Source organism: Mustela lutreola, chromosome 16, assembly GCF_030435805.1.
Source record: "Mustela lutreola isolate mMusLut2 chromosome 16, mMusLut2.pri, whole genome shotgun sequence".
In the NCBI taxonomy this organism is placed as follows: domain Eukaryota; kingdom Metazoa; phylum Chordata; class Mammalia; order Carnivora; family Mustelidae; genus Mustela; species Mustela lutreola.
Genome location: NC_081305.1, coordinates 2,167,125 through 2,187,209, shown reverse-complemented (window position 1 = coordinate 2,187,209; position 20,085 = coordinate 2,167,125).

The following is a 20,085-nucleotide window of genomic DNA, read 5'->3' as shown; positions in this document are numbered from 1 at the left end:
CAGGAGGCATCAGGCGTTGCTGCTAAAGAACCAGGATGGATGGCTCATTAGGGCAAAAAACTGCATTTAACAGACTGCGTGAACTCGGCTTTCCTGGTCCAGATGCCAATGCCTAACCCTGACGACTCTCCAAGGTGAGGGTATGTTCATTTCCATTTCGCAGGGGAAGCGGAGGCTCAGTCATGGGACTCATTCCAAGTCTCACAGCTACTGGCAAGTGACAGCCAGGATCCAAACCCACATAGCTTCGGGACCATGACTGCTCCCGTCCAAGTGCTGGTAAGTCATAAATCACACTCTCCACATGTGACCAGTGTGGGTTCCAAAAATGTGAGATTTAGGGGGAAAATGGATTTAAGACGTTTATGACTTTCACAAAACTAATTCCACTCTCACAAGGTAACTCTCTTTCCCAAACTTCTCGGCATAACTTTTCTCATCAAGCTCTTGTCTCCTAGGGACAGGTTATAAACGAAGTGTGAATCGGTGTGACACACCTGTGTGACAAATGAGCAATGTGCCACACGAACCTCAAAAAGATTCACACCAGTTGGTTGGGACGACTTTGTAATTTACGCCCTAAATCAGGACACTTGAGAGCAAAAGGTGTGCTGTGACCACCACCGCTCACTGGGTCAGGACAACGGGAGAAAAGAGGGACTATACAGAGATGCCTGTGGAAGACCAAGCAAGACAGCGTCAAGGACCCCTGAAGAAATTCATTCCTTCGTCCAGCACTGATTCATAATTACTGATTGTGTCCTGGCTACACGCCAAGTATTGACGACGTGTATGTCGGAGGACCATCATCACCATGACAGTATTAGAAAACCACTGACACGCCCATTGCTAGTGAGACACTTAACATTCTGGAAGTCCCAGGTGACAGATGACTCTGCAGATGTTAAAGTTCAAGGTTTCTCATCATGAATCAATGGGGAACATAAAATATTAAATAAAAAGTATGAAGCAGTTATGTTCAGCACGATACTAGTTTTATAAGACTATAGAAACACTGAGTGTTTATGCACACACTGACAAAAATGGTAGGTGGTGTATCTAAGAGGGGAGGGCAGGTTTCTCAGGATGGTAACACTGAGTGGTTTCTATTTTATTCCGTGCATTTTTTTTCTTTCTGTATTTTTGAGTCTTGCACGTGAGCCTGTGTTTTAGCACAAGGACCAGGACAGAAAGGATCACGGGCTTGGTGGAGAGAGCTGCGTGTTGCAGTGCACAGGGCAGGTGCACAGGGCAAGTCCACCTCAGTCAGACTTGAGTCTATGGTCTGGGTGGCCGGGGGCCTGTGGTGCCGCCCCTCAGAGCCTCTGCTCCTGGCCTACAGACCGGGGGCAACAGCGGCGCCTTCTCCTTGACCTGCTGAGCAGCGCCCATCACGGCTCCTCCCCAGCCTGTCCTTGGCCCCGTGCCGCCATCTTGGTCAGCGGTTCTCGGATCTGGGCTTTCCACCTCAAGAGGAAACCAAAGCTGAGGGAGCCGAGGGAGTGGATGTCGGCGGCTCCTCCCACAGGACAATGGCAAGAGGTTCTGGTAAAAGTGGCATCTTCCTGTCGGCACCAGTGAGCCCCGGGAGCCCCAGGCCTAACCCTGCCAGGCACTCACTCTCTTCAGCAGCAGTCACACTCTGAGAGGTCTTTGTTGAGTGGACTTCGGGTTCAAATCCCACCTGTGCAGCCCACTGATTCTGTGATCTAGGACGGCTTGTTTTACTTTATGATTCTCTGCCTGGGATTCCTTAGATGTCAAGTGAAAATGAAATATGAGCCTTCCTTCTGGGGCGGTTGTGGGGACTGAAAGAAACACCGCAGGTCAATACTTAGAACAACACCGGGTGTGTGGCCCGTGCGTAACCCGTGTTCACGACCTGTGACCGGTGCCCACTCCGTTTGCCTGGGGAGCTTGTAAGTCTCAGGAATCCAGCTATCAACAGGATGGCCACAGCAAGCAAGTCCAAAACCACGCATTTGTGAATGGAAAACGTTCTTCTGTGGTTCCCACCGTGACTAGAATTATTTCTTTAAAATTTTTTAGTTTATTAATTATTGTTATTTACATAGAATGTATTACTTGCCCCAGGGGTACGGGTCTGTGAATTGTCAGGCTCACACACCTCACAGCACTCAGGGTGCTGAAACGCACATAACATAAAACCCAACATTAGTGCTATTTATAGCACAACATTGTGCAACCGTCACCATCAAGTTCCAGAACATTGCATCCCCCAAGAGGAGACCCTGTACCCACCAGCAGCCACACCCATTCCCCTCTTCCAGCCCCTGGCAACCACTGATCTGCTCTGTCTCTGGGCTTACCTACTCCAGACCTCTCATACACACGGAATCCTATAATGCGTGACTGGCTTTTCTTACTTAGCAAAACGTTTTCAAGGTGCATTCACGTGTAGCATTTGGCAGCACTTCATTCCTTTTCACGGCAGAGTAATATTCCACTGGACAGACAGACCACACTTGTGTACCCACTCGTCTGCCAGTGGACATCTGGGTTGTTTGCCTCTTTTGCCTGTGAGGAAGAATGCCGCTGTGCACCTCCCTCTACAGCCTTTTGCTTGAATTCCTGTTTTCGTTTCTCTCGGGTAGATACTCAGGTGCAGAATTGCTGGGCCGGAGGGTAAGGAGCTCTGGGTTTAACTAACGGAGGAACTTCGAGACTGTACCATTTCACATCCCCACCAGCAACATATGAGGTTTCTCCACATCAGGACTGTCTCTGGACAAGACCCTTGTCAAAAACAGTGTCCAGCCTGTCTCCCTTCCAAAACATCTGCTCTCCCACGGAAGACCCTGCCTAAATGGACTGTGGCTTGGCACCATTTAGAAGGGTCACGGAAAGGCGCACATGACCACCGTGTGAGGCTCCTTCCAGCCTGCCTAGCAGCACATGTGTGAGGAAAACAGCAAATGCCACCAGCCTGCAGGATGGCGAAGTCCCCACACCTCGGCCTCCAGGAGCGCACAAATGGCCTGAGCATTCGGAGACAGTCCCTGCGAACACACGGGTTCTGATCAGGCGTGCCCTGCGCAGCGTCCCATCCGTCTACAACTTATCGTTCCTGACAAAGTATCCTCCCCTCCGAGCTCAGGGAGCCCCCACCGCACCTGAATGGAAACGGTGGGCTTGACCGGACTCAGGTTGGGGCTCTGTCACAAACTCAGGATCTCCGTTTTGTGGCAAAATGTATGAAATGTGTGAAAAGGCATCTTCCTCGGGCCCTGGGTCCCCGTTATCAGAGGTAGGTTTTATCAGACTTATCAAAACGGAGAGCGGAATGATGGTTGCCAGGAGCTGGGACAGGGCTTGGGGGGGGCGGGGGAGGGATGTTGGACAAAGGAACGGGCTCCCAATTACAAGAGGGGTAAGTGCTGGGTGTCTCGGGCCCAGCATGGCAACTACAGCTAATAATAGCACACTGTATCACTGAAAGTTGCCAACACAGTAGGACTTCAACGTTCTCACCACACACACACACACACACACACACACGCGCACACACGCACACACACACAAGCACGCAGCCGTGCCGGGTGATAGGTGTTAGCTGACCTTATTACAGTGATCACGTCACAGTATGTACACACACCAAATCATCATGTCATAACCTTAAACTTACACAGTGTTGTATGCCAACTGTATCTCAATAAAACTGTAAAAAATATGGGGCGCCTGGGGGACTCAGTGGATTAAGCCTCTGCCTTCGGCTCAGGTCATGATCTCCAGGTCCTGGGATCGAGCCCCGCATCAGGCTCTCTGCTCAGCAGGGAGCCTGCTTCCTCTCTCTCTCTGCCTGCCTCTTTGCCTACTTGTGATCTCTCTCTGTCGAATAAATAAATAAAATCTTAAAAAAAAAACTAAAAAATAAAAGTGGGTTTTACAACTCCAAGGAAATCCAGGTTTGCACTGGAAACAGATTTCCCCATAATGGACTCAAAGAGGGTTGAGTGGGAGCCTGTTAGAAATGCAACATCTCAGGTCTCTTGGGGTCCGAATCTGCAGGTGAACTCGGGCCCCTGCAAGCCCTGTGCACAGCGTCATGAGAAGCTCTGCCAGGGGCACGTGTAGGCTCCAGAGCGCTGTTGGACCCGACCCAGTGCCACGGGCCGTGGGCTGTGTGGGCAGCTTCCTTAGCCTCACCTGACTTTGCTTTTTAGCCATCTGGTAGAAGGTATCCAGCAGCATTCAACTACTTTGGTAAACTTCTGCTTCAGATTCATCTCATGGAGTGAGTTTTCATTCTTACTGCTGCAGAATGAATCGCCTCCAAGTTCAAGGCTTACACTGATAAATGGTCTGGTATCGCACAGCATTTTCAAATGTACCCTGGACAGTCATAAAATTTTAAATCCTATTCATAATTATCGGAGTCTGTCTGATGCTATCTTGCACATAAATAAAATGTTTCAATATGCACTAAATTCTCAGGAATGTGACTACTGTGCACATCATGGGGGGTATTGTACTTCCTGAGAACTTTCTCAGGGATGATCACCATCAAACACCAAGGACAGAGTCACTAGCAACATCTCTGGGTCCACCCCACGTCCGCAGAGGCTGCACCCACAGTGCCAGAGTGTACGGAGGACATATTCATCTCAACCTTGGAGCTGAAAACTTAGGAGCGCTTTCAACGTAAGGGAAATGCCTGACACAGAGACCAAGTACAAAGCTGGTGCTCACGAAGTCCACCATCCACATCACTTGTCGTTCCTAACTGGAAAAAAGTTGTCTTCCTTCTGTCCATCCAAATGTGTTAACAGATGCCTCCAAACACAGTCCTTTTGTATTGGAATTCTAATTCTAAGGTAGAAAGAAGACAGACGATTAGTTAAATAGAAATGAAGAAGGATGGATGGACGGACGGACGGATGGATGGATGGACGGATGGACAGACAGACGGACGGATGGATGGACGGATGGATGGATGGACGGACGGATGGATGGACAGACGGATGGATGGATGATGGATGGATGGACGGATGGACGGACTGGAGGATGACAGGTTGGACGGATGACTGGATGGTGGATGGACGGATGGACAGATGGACGGCTGACGGATGGCTGAAGGGATGGGTAGACAAAGGATGGGTGACGGACAGATGGATGAATAGATAGGCAAGGGAGATACCTTCACCTTGATTTTGTCACCTGGATAAAAAAGCCTTAACAATATCTTAGGGGAGCTCTCTTTGCTTTTCTTCCCTAAGGACCACCCTCGAAGACCACATACTGTCAAAGGCCCCCTTTGTCTTACACCAGGAGATAATTTATCACAATACGATTCTATGCTTTTCTCTGATACACCGAAGAGCGCTGTGAAGGAGCAAAAAAAGAGAAAAAGAAGCGGAAGGCAGGCCTGCTCGACTCTACGGAAGTTAATTTCTTAAATTATCCATATTCCAGTAACATCCAGAAACCCTGTGGGCCCGAGGGAGCTAGAGCTGCTGGACAACGTCCTATTCGGTGCCTGTGCCACTCTGTCCTCTGCCACCCCGTGCTCCAGGGACGCACCGGACCAGCCGTCAGCCCAGTAGAGCCCCAGGTGTTCAGAAAGGTCAGCAAGTGCAAGAGCACAGAACAAAAGGCTAATCCGGACAGACCACGAGCCCGTCTTCCTCGGCAAACAGGTCAGAAACCGAAGCTGTTCTCCGGGACGCAGGCCCCTCAGACTCCTCGCTTCCCCCACCCCAACCCCCCGACCCCAGTCACATGAGAGGCACATGCTGGGCCTGCCCCAGCCCAAGAAGGCTGCAGAGGCCTTACGACTCCTCAGGCTGAGGAAGGAAGAGCAGGTGGGTGCCGTTGAGGGAAGGATTTGGACACTGCTCCCCATCCTCCAGGTCTATGGCCCTGGCGCCCGGGCCTCTTCCGGAGGCTTCTATCTCCAAATCCGCAGCCTGCCCCCAGCCCCACTGGCAACAAGGTGGCCCGTCCTGGGATTACAGTGCCCTCTGGGGTCAGCTGGTCTCACTGCCAGACTTGGGAGAAGAAAGGATCCACGTTTGTGGGTTCTCACTGCCGAGGATACGTGCTCAGGCTTCCCGCGAGGCCTGGGGCACAGGTTTGCTTTTGCTCTGGGGCTGCCCGGTGGTCTACGGCTGCAGCCTGTGGCCGGCGCCCTCTGCTCTCACAGGACCCCCTGGAAACGAAACAGACGCCCGGGGGTGCTGTTCATGCTGCACAAGAAACAACGATTAGGCATCCTGGAGGGAGAGCGGGCACTTGGGAGAAAATCAGACCGCGAGAGACAAGAGCCAAACCAAACTCACTAGCAACCCGCACCCGGGGCAGGGGGCGGGGGGACAAAGACCCAGATCGGGTCAGAGGACTTCTAGGTCACACGGGCATCTGGTGAGGGAGGAAGGCAGAATGTGTTCTCAGGCGCTCTGTTGCGAGGAACCTGCGCGTTTACAGGCCCCGGCACGGCGCTTGTCGAAGCTCGCCGTTTGCTGCTTTCCCAGCGAAATCATACATGCGCTCTGTTCAGTGGAGTACGGGACGAGTTTGTTGGCTGGGGGCTATGGCACCCTCCGACGTGAAGGCTGGGGGGCTCCTGAGAAATGCGTTCGGTCCCGTCCCCCGCCAGACCTCAGAGCCGGGAGCCTGGAGCCACCTCCCAGCAGCGCGCCGCACGCCTGCCGACCGCCGGCACCTTCTCTGCTGCTTGAAGGAGATTTTGCTTTGGACGACAGTCGCAGCTAGAGTGGCCTTCCACCTACATTCACCTATACACGCTGGCAACTTCGCGTTCACACGTGGCCACTCACACAGCCACACACACTCGTGTGCACAACGCTCACCCCACACGGCACACACCCATACCCACACCTGTGTATGTAGTCCTCACCCCCACAAGGCCGCACACTCGCTCACACACTGGTGTGCACAGCCCTCACCCCTACACAGCCACACACTCACTCACACACTCATGTGCACAGCTCTCACCCCTACACAGTCACACACTCACTCACACACTCGTGTGCACAGCCCTCACCTCCACACGGCCGCACACTCACTCACACACTCATGTTCACAGCTCTCACCCCTACATAGCCACACACTCACTCACACACTCATGTGCACAGTCCTCACTCTCCCATGGCCACACACTCACTCACACACTCGTGTGCACAGCCCTCACCTCCCCACACACGATTGCTGAACCTGTTAAGAGTGCTTCACAGACACCACGACCTCTTGCCGGCTGGGCTTCCGTGGGCCCCTCCCAAGCAAGGGGACGGTTTATGACAAGCACGGCGCAGCTGTGACACTCAGAACGCCGTCGCCGACACGCCGCTGCCCCAGAGAGCACGGGGCACATTTGGATCCCCCACAGGTCCCACGGCCTCCTCTGCCGCAGTGTCTCCCAGCCCGGGCTGCCGCTCCCCACCTGCTGGCCCACCGCGTGAGCCTCCGTCCCTGGAGACACCCGCCGTCTTCCCGCCGCTCACGATACTGGCTCTGCTGGAGGGCACAAGCCCACTGAGGGTCCAGTTTCCCTCGACTGGGGTTAGTCTGACATTTCCTCATTATCTGATTCAGAGTGTGCACTGGGGGCAGGGAAACTGCGGAAGGGACGCTGTGTCTGCGGGACACCGTACTAGGAGCCCACGACCAGGGATGTGAATTTTGACCACCTGGTTAATGTCGAGTCCCCTGGATTCTCCACCATGAAACCCCTTTCTGGTCCTCGAACGGCCCCCGTGTAGGCCTTCACTGAGCAGTGGCAGCGATGTTCGCCTGAGTGACTTGATGGCTTCTCTGGAGAGTCTCACTTTTTTGCTTCAGAAACACCATATCCCTGCTGTCAATGAAACACCGCACCATTTTCCTTTTTTAAAAAGATAATAGAAATATAATTTTTAAAAATCAGCTACATTTGCCTTCGTAGGACTCTGACGGAGGCTTGCTCCCTGTTAAACAGGAGAGAATGCCACGCAGCTAGGAGCTGTTAAGGACCCATCAGCATCAGCAAAGACTTTCTCCGTGTTAGCTCAAAGGACGGACCTTACAGCCAGATACACCGCAGTGCTGCTTTGATGGCTCCGCCCCCGCCACCCGTGGCCGGGCCCTTTGGTGCAGGGTGACCCGCGGATGGGAGCTGTTCCAGCAGTGACTTCGTAAGGATGCGTCTGCGCCAGACCTCCTGCGCTCTGTCTGGAGTTCCATCGACTTCAGACTCCCTCTCCCTTGCAGACGGAGCGATCCTTGAGGACTAGCCAAGCCACCTCCTACCATGTAATATAGTCCCGAGGTATTTGCTCCAGTGGACCCGCTACAGAGGCGGGATCACACACTCTGACCATCTGAAGCCCCCCACATGCTGGGAAACCGGGTGAAAACTGGATTTCCTGTCCATGTTGGTCTCGCCCGTGGACTCTTCAGTGTAACCTGGACCCTGTACCTGGTTCATTTTCTGATCTCAGTGACTCAGCGCTCATTAAACATATTAACTCGGCAGCCTCAGTCTATATCCCAGGAGCAGGGTCATTTTTTCCATAAAATCTCTCCCAGGGTATGAAACAGATCTTCAACACAGAGCTGCTCTGTTGGGGTTGGAGACCCCCCGGCTCACAGGCCCCCTCCTCCGAACTCTCCGTAACAGTCCTCCATCACTGCCGCAGAGTGCCAAGTGCTGCGTGGGAAGAACCCAGCTGGGGAAGCCCTGCTCCCCACGTAGAATACGGCGTGGGGAGCCCGCTGTGGTGCAGGACACGGGATGTTCCCGAGCCCAGAGAGGCCAACACGTGGTCCCAAGCCCATTTATATGTGTTCCTGAAGCTCTGCAAAGCCCTTAGGAGGAAAGGTATTTATTAACCAACCGTCACCCTTGGGCCAACCTCACAGATCACCCCAGAATTCACGTACATGCTCCCAACAGCCGGCACAGTCAGCAAGATGGCCATTAGCCCCATGTCACAGATGAGGATGCTCAGGTCTGTGGATGCCGGGACGTTTGTCAGGTCCACGTTTACCCAACGTGGACGTTCACCCAACCACGAAGCGACACAGCCAGATTCACAGCCAGGTGTCTCTGACCCCACAGGGCTGCACTCACAGGCAGGGCTGTGAGACCCACTGACCGGGGCTCCCCTTCTGCCCACTCTAATAGGACCCCTGGGTGAGCTATCAGGATTCCCTTTCCCTAAATTTAGCTCACAGGAAGGAACACCAGATGTAGACTGTGGCCCCCGGGGTCCACATTTTTTAGGAGTTGGTTCTTGTTTCTTTTTGTTGTTGTTCCGTTTTCTTTGAACGTAGCTCCCTGCACACCAAAGTCCGTAAAAATGGTACTTTCCAGGGAAGCTTACGGAAAGCCCTTCCCAGGCCCCAGGTGCCCCGAAGAGAAGCGCGGGTCTGAATGGTGTCCCACAGCACAAGACCCTGCAGGCTGTTCTGGAGCTTGGCCGTGGGTCAGGGCCCAGCCCGATACTTCACACGTGACCACAGTCTGGGAGCGGCCGGGGTGGCAGGACGAAGGTTCTGTGCCCCACGAAGGAAAGAGATGCAGCCAGCCCTTTCCCCCTCCCTGGGACTCGAGCAGACAGCACGGCACACGGTGACAGCATTCCTATATTTCCAGCCAGTGCCAAGCACTCACAAGGCAGACATACTTTGTTCAAGCCTCAGCTCTGCCAATACCTAGTCGTGTGACCTTGGACAAGTTACCCGCTCTGAGCCTGTGAGTGCTAAAAGGGCAATGACGAGTGTTTCTCGGACACACAAACGGGATAACCCATGTAAAAAGCTTGGGAAAGTAACACACAGCCCTCAGTCGGCGTCCCTGGTATTAAAACAACAAGCAATCCAGGGACAGGGAGGAACTGCTACACTTCAGGGAAACGCGGTCAGTGCTGACACGCGCTACCACTTAGTGCAGGGTCCTGCTCTCCAGACCCGAAGCGTGTTCGGACCCGTACATCGTGGCCGCGTGTTCGGACAGACACTGAGTCCCTGGACCCCAGCTACCCTAGGCTCTGGTAAGTTTTCACACACAAACACTGTACATGCATGTCATATATACATTGTAATACATTGTATCACTGAAACCCCAGCTGTCTTTTAATCTAGAAAATGCTTTCCATACCTGTGCAGTGAATACACATGGTCAGATCAAATTGTACCACTTGAACCCCCAACTCTTCTATGACTTGGGAAGCTTTCATGTACATAAATTTATATGAAATATAAAATATAAATATATTTTAATAATATATTTTAAAGATATAAAATATAAAAGTATAAAATTCTATATGTTCAAATATAATTGCACCATTGGCCCCCCTAAGCTGTCTTATGATCTAGGTCGGTTTTGTATGTACTCATCGTAGATGTATGATGGGACACGTCCTGCACTGCTGGGTACCCTCACGTCACCCTACAACCCAGGGAGCACTGCTCATCCGTGGGCAGTATTTCTGTATGTTCAGGACATAAACCAAAGGTGTCATGTGCTCAGACACTCTTTAATACCTTTCGACAAGATTCCGTTGTTTCCACGGTATAAACTCTGCCCTTCTTAGCTATGCTAGTCCCAAGTATTTTATTTCTGGGGCTATCGTCGGAATCATTTTCTTAAATTCATTCTCCGATTTTTCATTGCTGGTCTATCAGCACACAAATGATTTCTGTATATTGACCTTGTATTCTTACAACCTTGCCAGACTCTTTATTATTATTATGGCTGAACCCAAGACCAAAGAAGCCCGTTCCAGAATCATCCAGAATCATCACGCGGCCAAAAGCCTGCCCAACCCCAGTTTAATGCACGTGAGCAAGAAACTGACTGGTGTGTGTGACCTTGAGGGCCTGTTTGCAGAGCAGCTGCCAGCACCTTATCCGACACAGCCCCCTGCTTAAACCCCAATTCCTTCCTGGGTCACTCCCTCCCTAAATTAGGAACCTCCCCTTGATTCTCTTTCCTCTTATTTGTTTCCTTTTTAGCCTTATTAAAAACTGTCATTGTTAGGGCATCTGGGTGGCTCGGTCGTTAGGTGTCTGCCTTCGGCTCAGGTCATGATCCCAGGGTTCTGAAATGGACCCCTGCATCGGTCCCCCTGCTCAGCGGGAAGCCTGCGTCTCCCTCTCCCACTCCCTCTGTGTTCCCTCCCTCTCTCTGCCAAATAAGTAAATAAAATCTTTACAAAAAACTGTCATTCTTCAGCCACTTATGTCCTTGAAAAAACTTTCTCTCTTTTTTCTGTCCTGGAGGCAGAGGCTACACTCACCTCACCACTGCTCGGCCGCTTGCCCACCAGAGCGCATCTCACCCTGAGCAGAGGCACACCAAGTGCTTACTGCGGGCATAGACGCATCATCAGGCTTCTGCTGCCTGACTGCAGCACTCACGGGGGCTAGGCAATGGCGAGGGCTTCACGGCATGGCACTCACGGAACCCCCCAGCACCCCTCTAAGAGAGCGACTCTTACTCCCAAGCCACCGTCCAGGGAACGCAGCATGCCTGCTGGTACATCGCCAACAAGACATGGAGTCAGGATTCAAAGCTGGGTTTCGACATACTCCTCCACGGGTCATCCTCTCTGCAAAGTAGACTTCCTGTTTCCACAAGAAGATCCGGTTCTATAGGTGGCCCTTTGGCTATTCCAACCCCTTCCAGGAGAAGTGCAGATCTGAGAGTCTGGGGTGCGCACAAATGTTAAGATCCCATCCAGGAGCCAGCCAGTGGTGGCTGGAGCGTGGAGGAGGTCCCTGGGGCCTGGGGGTTTTGCTGTCTTTGCCTGACTGCCCTGCGGGGACTCGGTCTTGCTTACACATGAGCAAAAGGGCTGAGAGGCCAAATAACTCACCCAAGCTAGCAGATGACAGCGTGGAATGGGTCCCAGGTCTGACCTGACGTGTGTCTCGTCCTCCCACAGTCTGGCAGGAACAAGAGTGGCTGCATGCCAAGGCATCTCCTGGAGACAGAGGGAGCACACTCGGAACATCCTCAGGACTTACTGGCCACCAGACTGGAAAATGCCTCTTGCAAATATACATTGAAAGTTTTGCACAAGAATAGAACATAAAACACCCACATATAAATACCTACCTTTCCTCTCAGTCTCCAAAGCCACATTCACTCTGATTTATAGAAGCATTTCCTTGCAACAGGATATGCTGGAAAGTTTGAGCCCAGCTCAAGAAAAAGCGAAGTATGCTAATTTCAAGGCAAATTAATTAAAATGCAATCCAAGCTCTTTGGAAATGACATGAAACAGTACTCAGTGCTTGGTGACCGTCCAGACAGAAACAGATGCTCCTGCCTTCAGCCGGCATGGAGACAACCTCGTTTTGTCTCATTTTCATCTTGGAGTTTTGATTCCCTCATTCAAGGAGCTCAGCCTGGGGTATCACCGAGCATTTCTGTTAGTATTCCCGTCTTTTCATCCTTTCAATAAATATTAAACAGAGAGAGTGCGGAGTCAGGTGGCATCTCATTCAAGGTCCCAGCAAGAACCAGACAGCACATTAAAAAGAGGGGACTGGGTGTGCCTGAGTGGTTCAGTGGGTTAAAGCCTCTGCCTTCGGCTCAGGTCATGATCTCAGGGTCCTGGGATCGAGCCCCACATCGGGCTCTCTGCTCAGTGGGGAGCCTGCTTCCCCCTCTCTCTCTGCCTGCCTCTCTGCCTGCTTGTGATCTCTGTCTGCCGCTTCCAGTCAGTGATGAGAGAAGAATTAGGCACAAACAAGTCAGCAGCAAGAGACTGGGAGCAGGGGACCACAGTCGAAAAGACGGCTGCCACGAGCAACTCCACAGTCTCACTTTTATTAGATAGAAACAAGAGCCAACAGAAGGACCGATGAAGGTCGAACGTTAGTCACTGTCTTGCGGACGAGCAGGTTTATAGTTAACCAAGCACATTCAAAGGACTCATCTAGAAAACAACGGGCGCTTCTGGGAAGAGAAAGGAGTGAGAACGGGAAAGGGAAGCAGGCGGTTTTCTTTCCACCCTGAGCTGACCGGCCGTTCCCAGCTGCCCGGCTTCTGTGAAGGGGCGGCCTTCTGCCCTGAGCGAGCCGGGCAACCCCAGCTGCCCAGCTTCACGGTCGTGTGTCGTCCTTCCCCCCAAAGACCTGTTGCCAGTCTATGTTTTTCTTAAGGCCGTGTCTAAATGAGCTTGGTAACTAGTAAAGTCCTCCAGGAGTTACAGTGTAAGTAACAAATTGTTCCGAGGGGCACTAGCATCTGTCTGTCAAATGAATAAATAAAATCTTAAAAAAAAAAAAAAAAAAAAGAAACTTTATTAAAAAAAAAATAATAAAAATAAAAAGAGGGGACTGGAGAACATTGTAACAGAGGGACCACGGGAGGTGCAGGCAGAATGCAGGGAAACCACGGGGAGAGCGCAGATGCCCCAGGACAGGCCTGTCAGCACCCCCAGGGCCGCAGGGTGGGGCGGGAGCAGGTACCAGATCCCGGGACGAGAGCAGCAGGGACAGAGCCGCCCAACCAGGGCTGCGGCCTGGGGCAGAGGAGCTCGGCCGAAGACATGACCAGCCTCGCTCCTTCCACCTTCGGGCCCCTGCCATGCCTTGCAGGCCAAGCCCGAGGTGAAGGTGGAGGGTAGGAAACCACGGGTGCGGTCCACACCGCCAGCCTCTGGGACCCAGGGCAGGGTGGGGAGGCGGAGCGGGGTCCTCAAGGCCAACAGAGGACGTCCGGCACAGGCGGTCTCACCTCTGTCTCTTGCGAGGTGTGTGCCCTTGACACACCTTCAACGCTGTCTGTGTCTCGGTCTGCTCTTCCAGAAAAGGACACTGTCCCGGTACCGGCGACTTCACTGTGAGGCATCGGTGAGCCCTCGGCCGCCGCGGCTGCTGGTCAGCCACAGGACCTCGTGGGCCGGAGGCGAGGGCAGCCCGGCTCTAAGAACAGAGCTCGTGTCTTGGCCCTGCGGCCCGCGCTCTCCTGGAAGCACCGAGGCCTCGGGGCTACTGCGCGCCCCACGAGCGTGAGGGCGGGAACGACAATGGGCATCGCGGCGTGACCACCGCAGAGCAGCACTGCAGGGACTCAGGGAGTCACGCGTCAAGCCCTGGGACAGCCGGGAATGACGGGGAACGCAGCAGCACTGAGGAAATGGCCCCACGTTCTGGCCTCAGAAACCGGATGACGCTCCTCCCACCCGAGACAAAGGCCATTTCCCTGCCCCTCCAGCTCCGGCTTTGGCCAAGAGAGTAGCTGAAGCAGCAGAGTCACGGTTTTGAATGCGGCCCCAGGGTCTTGTGCCGTCCCTCCAAAACCTGCACCCACGGGGGGACAAGCCCAGCGGGCCTGCTGCAGGGCAAGAGACCCGCCAGCAGTGGTGAGACTCGTGCTGACGCGGCAGGCAGCCACGGACGCCGAAGGAGCCCCACCAGGCCCGGGAGGACCCGGCCACTGAGCCCAGCCGAGGCCGCCGGAGGGCCGGGAGCTACATCAGCAGCGGCGGCGGAACCTGCCCGGTCCCGCGTTGTCCGTTACGCCGCGAGAGCTCGCTGACGAGGGACGCCGTCAGTCACTGCTAGCGGGCACGGTCATTGCTGCTCATTCGCTGGGAGCAATATCAGTGAGGCTGACTCGACCCTGGGTCGTCTGTCCCACGAACAGTCGTCCGGTTCTCAGGGCCACCGACTGCCCACGTGTTATCTCATTCGATCTTCAAGACCCTTCCAGGTCGTGTTGTGGTCTGTGTCCTACAGCTGGAGAAAGTTCCAGCAAGGGGACGCGACCTCATCCAGGAAGTGGGGAGCCAGGACAGGGGCCAGCGTTTCTCCCACAGCCACTGCTGGGCCTCTGGGATAGTCACCGTCCTGATCTTCTCGAAAGCATGGCATTATCTGAGCACTTTAAATTTTATTTTAAAAGCTTCGTCATTACAGGATGAACAGATACGGCAGAGTCTGCACAGTGTTCTTTCTACCCTTGGCTTAACCGTCCACCTCCAACCCTGTGTTGGCCGGGGCGCTTTCAGTGACAAAGGGTTCACACAAGGTCAAGACCGAACCTTTCCCCCAGCCTGTGGCTCTGCCCTTCCGCATTGATGGTGTCCCCAGTAATGTCAGCAGAAGTGACCTGGGTTGTGTGTGGCCATCCCTGAGCTGTCCCGCATGCTCAAGGCGTGAACACGGGTATCGGTAAGTCTTGGGAAATTGTTCAACCCTGGAATGTGACAGAGGGGTCAGCCCAACCCAACTGCAAGGAAGAAATTAGGGAAGAGGGTCTCCCCTGGGAAAATCAAAACACCATTAGCCAAACACGAGGGAACGGTGATGGGGCCCCAACAGACCTGCATAACCCTGGTTCTGGCCTTTGGACTTGCACCTGTCCAAGGAGGGTCTGAAACTCCCAGAAGAGGAAAAAGCCGTGCACTCTGACCACATATAATCCTGGAACCTCGTAGGTCAGAAGACGTCACACTACAAAAGATCTGGTTTCTAGACTTATTCAAGTAAATCACAACATATTTTAGCACCTTCTCACTGCACTAAGGGGGCTACAGGTCCTTCAGTGAGCCACGTGACCTCTGTGAGCTCAGTCCCCTCGTCCACAAACTGAAGACATTCACGTCGGTACTCATGAAGGACCACAGATCCAAAATGTCCTAGACCAATGCCTTGGCCAGATTTTTCATTACTTTTTCACTGCTTTTTTTTATATAGCATTTCACAAAGTAGACCAGAAAAGACACATTTTTCCTGTTTGCTTAAATTCCTAAATGGGAATCCTACCCACAGCTCCGCCTGCTGGGTGCTGACATCCACTTCCTGGTCACTTCTTGCCACTTCTCCTGTCTTTGGGAATTGGTGTCTCCTGGAGGACAGTTTGACTGCCGGGAAGAGTCGTAAGCAGATGGCTCCGGCCCGTTTCTATAGACTGAAAGTACTGCCCGGCATCGGACAGGAAAATGTCAGCCTCATGATTAGCCACAAAACTCCAAGAGAAAGGATAAATCTGCTCCTAACAAATCAAATCATTAGACTGTGTAACTTGAAAAGGCGTCCAGAGAAACGATGTCTCCTTAAGCGAAGCCGGAGCAGGAACCACCGTGATACTGGCGGCTTTCGGCTGCCCCTCCGGGTCCTCCAGCAGCCCCGGGAAACGGCACCATTCCTGTCCCTGCTCTGAAGAGGACAGAGCTGAGACCGAAGTTCCGAGGTTACCCAGCCAGGATGGGACAGGTGGGGAAGGCGAGAGAAGCAGGACCGGAGGAGGGTAGGCAGGAAGGAAGGAACCGCGTGGCCTCTGAGCGTCCACAGTCTCCCTTCCTGTTCTCCCTCTGGGCGGCGTGGCACAGTCACGGCCGGGAGAGGGGGGCACGTCTGCAGAGGATGAGAGCCGCTTCATGGGCCTCGCTCTCTTAGCTCCATGATGAGAGAACGCCGCGTCCTCACGTGGCAGACGCTTCTCCACGAAGAAGCGGTCACCGGCATAGCCCCGGGAGGGCCGCCATCCAGACCAGCCCCCGCCTGCGCAGCCGGCAGCTTCACTGTCCTCCCAGCGCGTCACGGCGGGGACACACGAAGACCGCACGGCGCCCCTGCCGCCCCCATCACGTTAATACTCATTCTCTCCTTTCCTCGTTTTACTGTTGGTTTTACAGAGACGCGGTGTCTGAAAACCCCAGGAACTCAAAGACACACTTTTCCAGTGAAACCAAGCTGCTTTCCACTTTAACATCTGAAAATGAAGCAAAATCTCCCTTCAAAGAATTCTCTTCCAGAGGGATCTACTCTCTAGTGGAGGCGGGAAACTTACCCACACATCCAAGGCCCATAAACACTTGCCTGTTTCCAAAGCCCCACGTGATGCGGCTCTCCTTCTGAGAAGTCACGGCTGAGCGTCCAGGAGCAGAAGCCGGGGTCAGGGAACAAGCAAGCTCTTCTACCCTACACGGTGCCCGCTGAAACCACACCCTCAAGGAAAATCCATTTGGGGACCATTGCTTTAAAGATCAATGGAGAAGCAAAGATTTCTTACCCAGGACAGAAAAATCACTAATCAGAAAGGAAGGCCTCTGAATTGTACTTTATCAAAATTAGAAACTTCTGTTCATCGAAAGATATCAACTTTTTAAGTAACCTCTGCCCCCAACGTGGGGCTCCAACTCACAGCCCCAACATCGAGTGCCGCACGCTCCCCAGACCGAGCCCGCCAGACATCCCCAGAGACGACAACTGTACTAGCAGAATCGTAAGCCACACTTGGGAGGGCGTGTCTGCAGTGCGCACGTCTGAGAAAGGACTCGGTACAGAACGCACGTCTACAAATTAATAAGAAAAAAGACAAAGCAGTCAAGTAAAAAACAGGCCAAAGCCTTGAAGAGGCAACTCGCAAATCATGTAAATGGTCCATAAGCATGTGGAAAAGTGCGAAACGTGCCTTTCCACTGAGAAAGTGCGAATACTGAGAGAACCCGAAAGCCGACCGGAACGGCTAACATCCAGAGACCGATGGCGTCGACTGCCGGGGAAACACCGGGGGGCCGGGCCTCTCGCGCACAGCCAGTGTGCACGGTGCCGCCATTCTGGTTAACCTCTTGCCCAGGTCCACAAAACGAAATACACAGCCACCTTATGAACAATCCTATTCCTAGGTGTGTACGCATGAGAAATGAAGGCCTCCAAACCCCTGACTCGGGGTCAGCTCCCACAGAACTCTGAAGCAAGACACCGCGCTTCCGGAGAGACGAGCAGTTAGGGCTCCAGGGCCAGACGCACCGAAAGTTAAATGCAAGTTCTTCTCATCCTGGCTCTGTGACATCACACAGGGGATTTAAACTTTACTTTCTTCATCTGTAAAAGGGCCATAATATTGGAACCAACTTCACAAGGCTTCTACAAGGACGCAGCAAGCTAACACGTACAGGCAGGTTTCACAACGCTTGTCGCACAGTCAGCACTTAAAATGCCTAATGTTACCAGCATCATCAAAGTGTGGAATCCAATTAGGTTCATTCTACAATACAGAAAATTCAAGCTGTCTCTAATATTTTACAAATATGGCTCTTTGTTTTTGAGACTTTAAAAGAAATTCATCCATAGTTCTTCTGGGAACAGAGGATGTTGGGGAACATAGTTCCTGGGATGTGTGACGGTGCCAATAAAGAAAAAACTGCTAGATCACCGGTTGCAAAGACTGTCTCATTGATCTGTCTCTACAGAGGCCAGGGGCTGTGAAAGATTAGGTTATTCTCAGAACAACAAGTTCGTGTCGTCTCTCGTAAGAAGACGGATTTATTCCTAAGTTTATCGCAGACTAACGTTGGGCAGGACTAAGTTCCTTTCCATGAACACTTCTCAGCTTCTCCGATGAGCATGTTTTCTGTTCCCAGGCTGGTCACCTTGTCTTTACTATGACAGTCTCGCCTCCTGTTTATTGGCGTAAGGGAAAGACTATGCACCGACTGAACGTTTCTTCTTTTTTATGTACTTCATGTGGGTTTTTTTTTAAAGATTCATTTATTTATTTATTTGACAGACAGAGACCACAAGTAGGTGGAGAGGCAGAGAGAGGAGGAAGCAGGCTCCCCGCTGAGCAGAGAGCCCGATGCGGGGCTCGATCCCAGGACCCTGAGATCATGACCTGAGCCGAAGGCAGCGGCTTTAACCCACTGAGCCACCCAGGTGCCCCTCATGTGTTATTTTGAGATTGAGAATGTGGCATGTCCATTTAGAAACTGCCCACCTGCATGAAAGGAAAATTAACAGCTGACATCTTTAATGCGGACCCAAATACGCAGCAAATAGCCTGCCTGCGAGTGCGTAGCTGGTGTTTCCTCTGACAGAGGGCACATCAGGTTTTCTCTTTCTTTTCTATCTTTTGTCCCCACACCTTCACTGGTGTTACTTGGAGAGAGACTATGCCGAGAACACGCACTGGCTTCATTACAAAGACACACACAAAGCTCGGGTCACGGGAGCCTGAAAGCCTCACCTGTGGGTCAGGGCTCCGGCTCAGCTCCCACAGCTCAGTACCAGCCATGGGACTCGACACACACGATGGCACCCCTCTGAGCCTGTACAGGTGGTTCTGTGGGCGTGCCAACCCCACGGCGTGTTTGAGACACTTACATGAGACAATACCGGTCAAGAGTCACCACTGGCCTCAAGAAGCCGTGGCTGCTAGGACTACTCAAGTTCGGATGGGTCGATGCTTTGGAAAGGTAAGATCATCACTTTCCACATCAGTGGAAGCATCAATTTATACTACGTGTTACGGTCAGTGCATGAGTTCTTTCTCTCTGTGATAAAGTGGAGTGCCTATCGGGAGGCATTCTGATACAAGGAAAAGATGGTTTAAATGATAAAAAAAAAAACACGCAGTCGTATCATAAGTCGGTGGTCCTGGGGTTGTCTTGGCAACACGATAATGTCATCCTTGTGCAGGCCCTTTGCGTCTTTCTGCTCTGCCACCCTCAACTTCTCCCCATCATGTTATCACCTCATGGCCCCAAGGTGGCTGCTGCAGTGCCAGTCACCTCAACCACATTCAGTGACAGCATCAGGACAGTTTTTAAAAAAAGAATCTCTTCTCATGACCCTTCATATGACTTATTTCCTTTCTCAAGGAATAAAACTCTTCCTTGAACTTCTCGGCAGACCTTCCTCTGGCTTACTGATCAGAATAGAGTCGCTTGACACCCTCGGGCATCAGGGGAGGCAGAGGAAGCACCTTTCCGGCTCATGCAGGGTTTGCAGCTGAAGAAAGGCGACGGTGGGGATTCTGACGCCTGTGAGGGACAGTTCCTGCTACCAGGGGTAGGACTGGGATAAACAGGTGGGGATACCCAGCCCTGTGCAGCCACACGAACTGAGAGTTAGGAAGAAGCATGGTACAACTCACTGGCTCCCCAGCTGGGATCTGGCCAGGGTGAGCCTGATCAAGCACCGAGCCTCCGAGCCTCCCCTCCACAACCTCCCAGAGAAACAGCAAAGGCACGCCGCTGCTTTCAACCACGTGAGGGAAGAGAGCAGACCCTGAAGAGCGAGCGACGGCTCTCTCGCGGGGGTCACGGGCACCGCAAGCTCGTTAGGACTTCTGAGAAGGAGGGACTCCGTGGAGCTGTGTGAGGG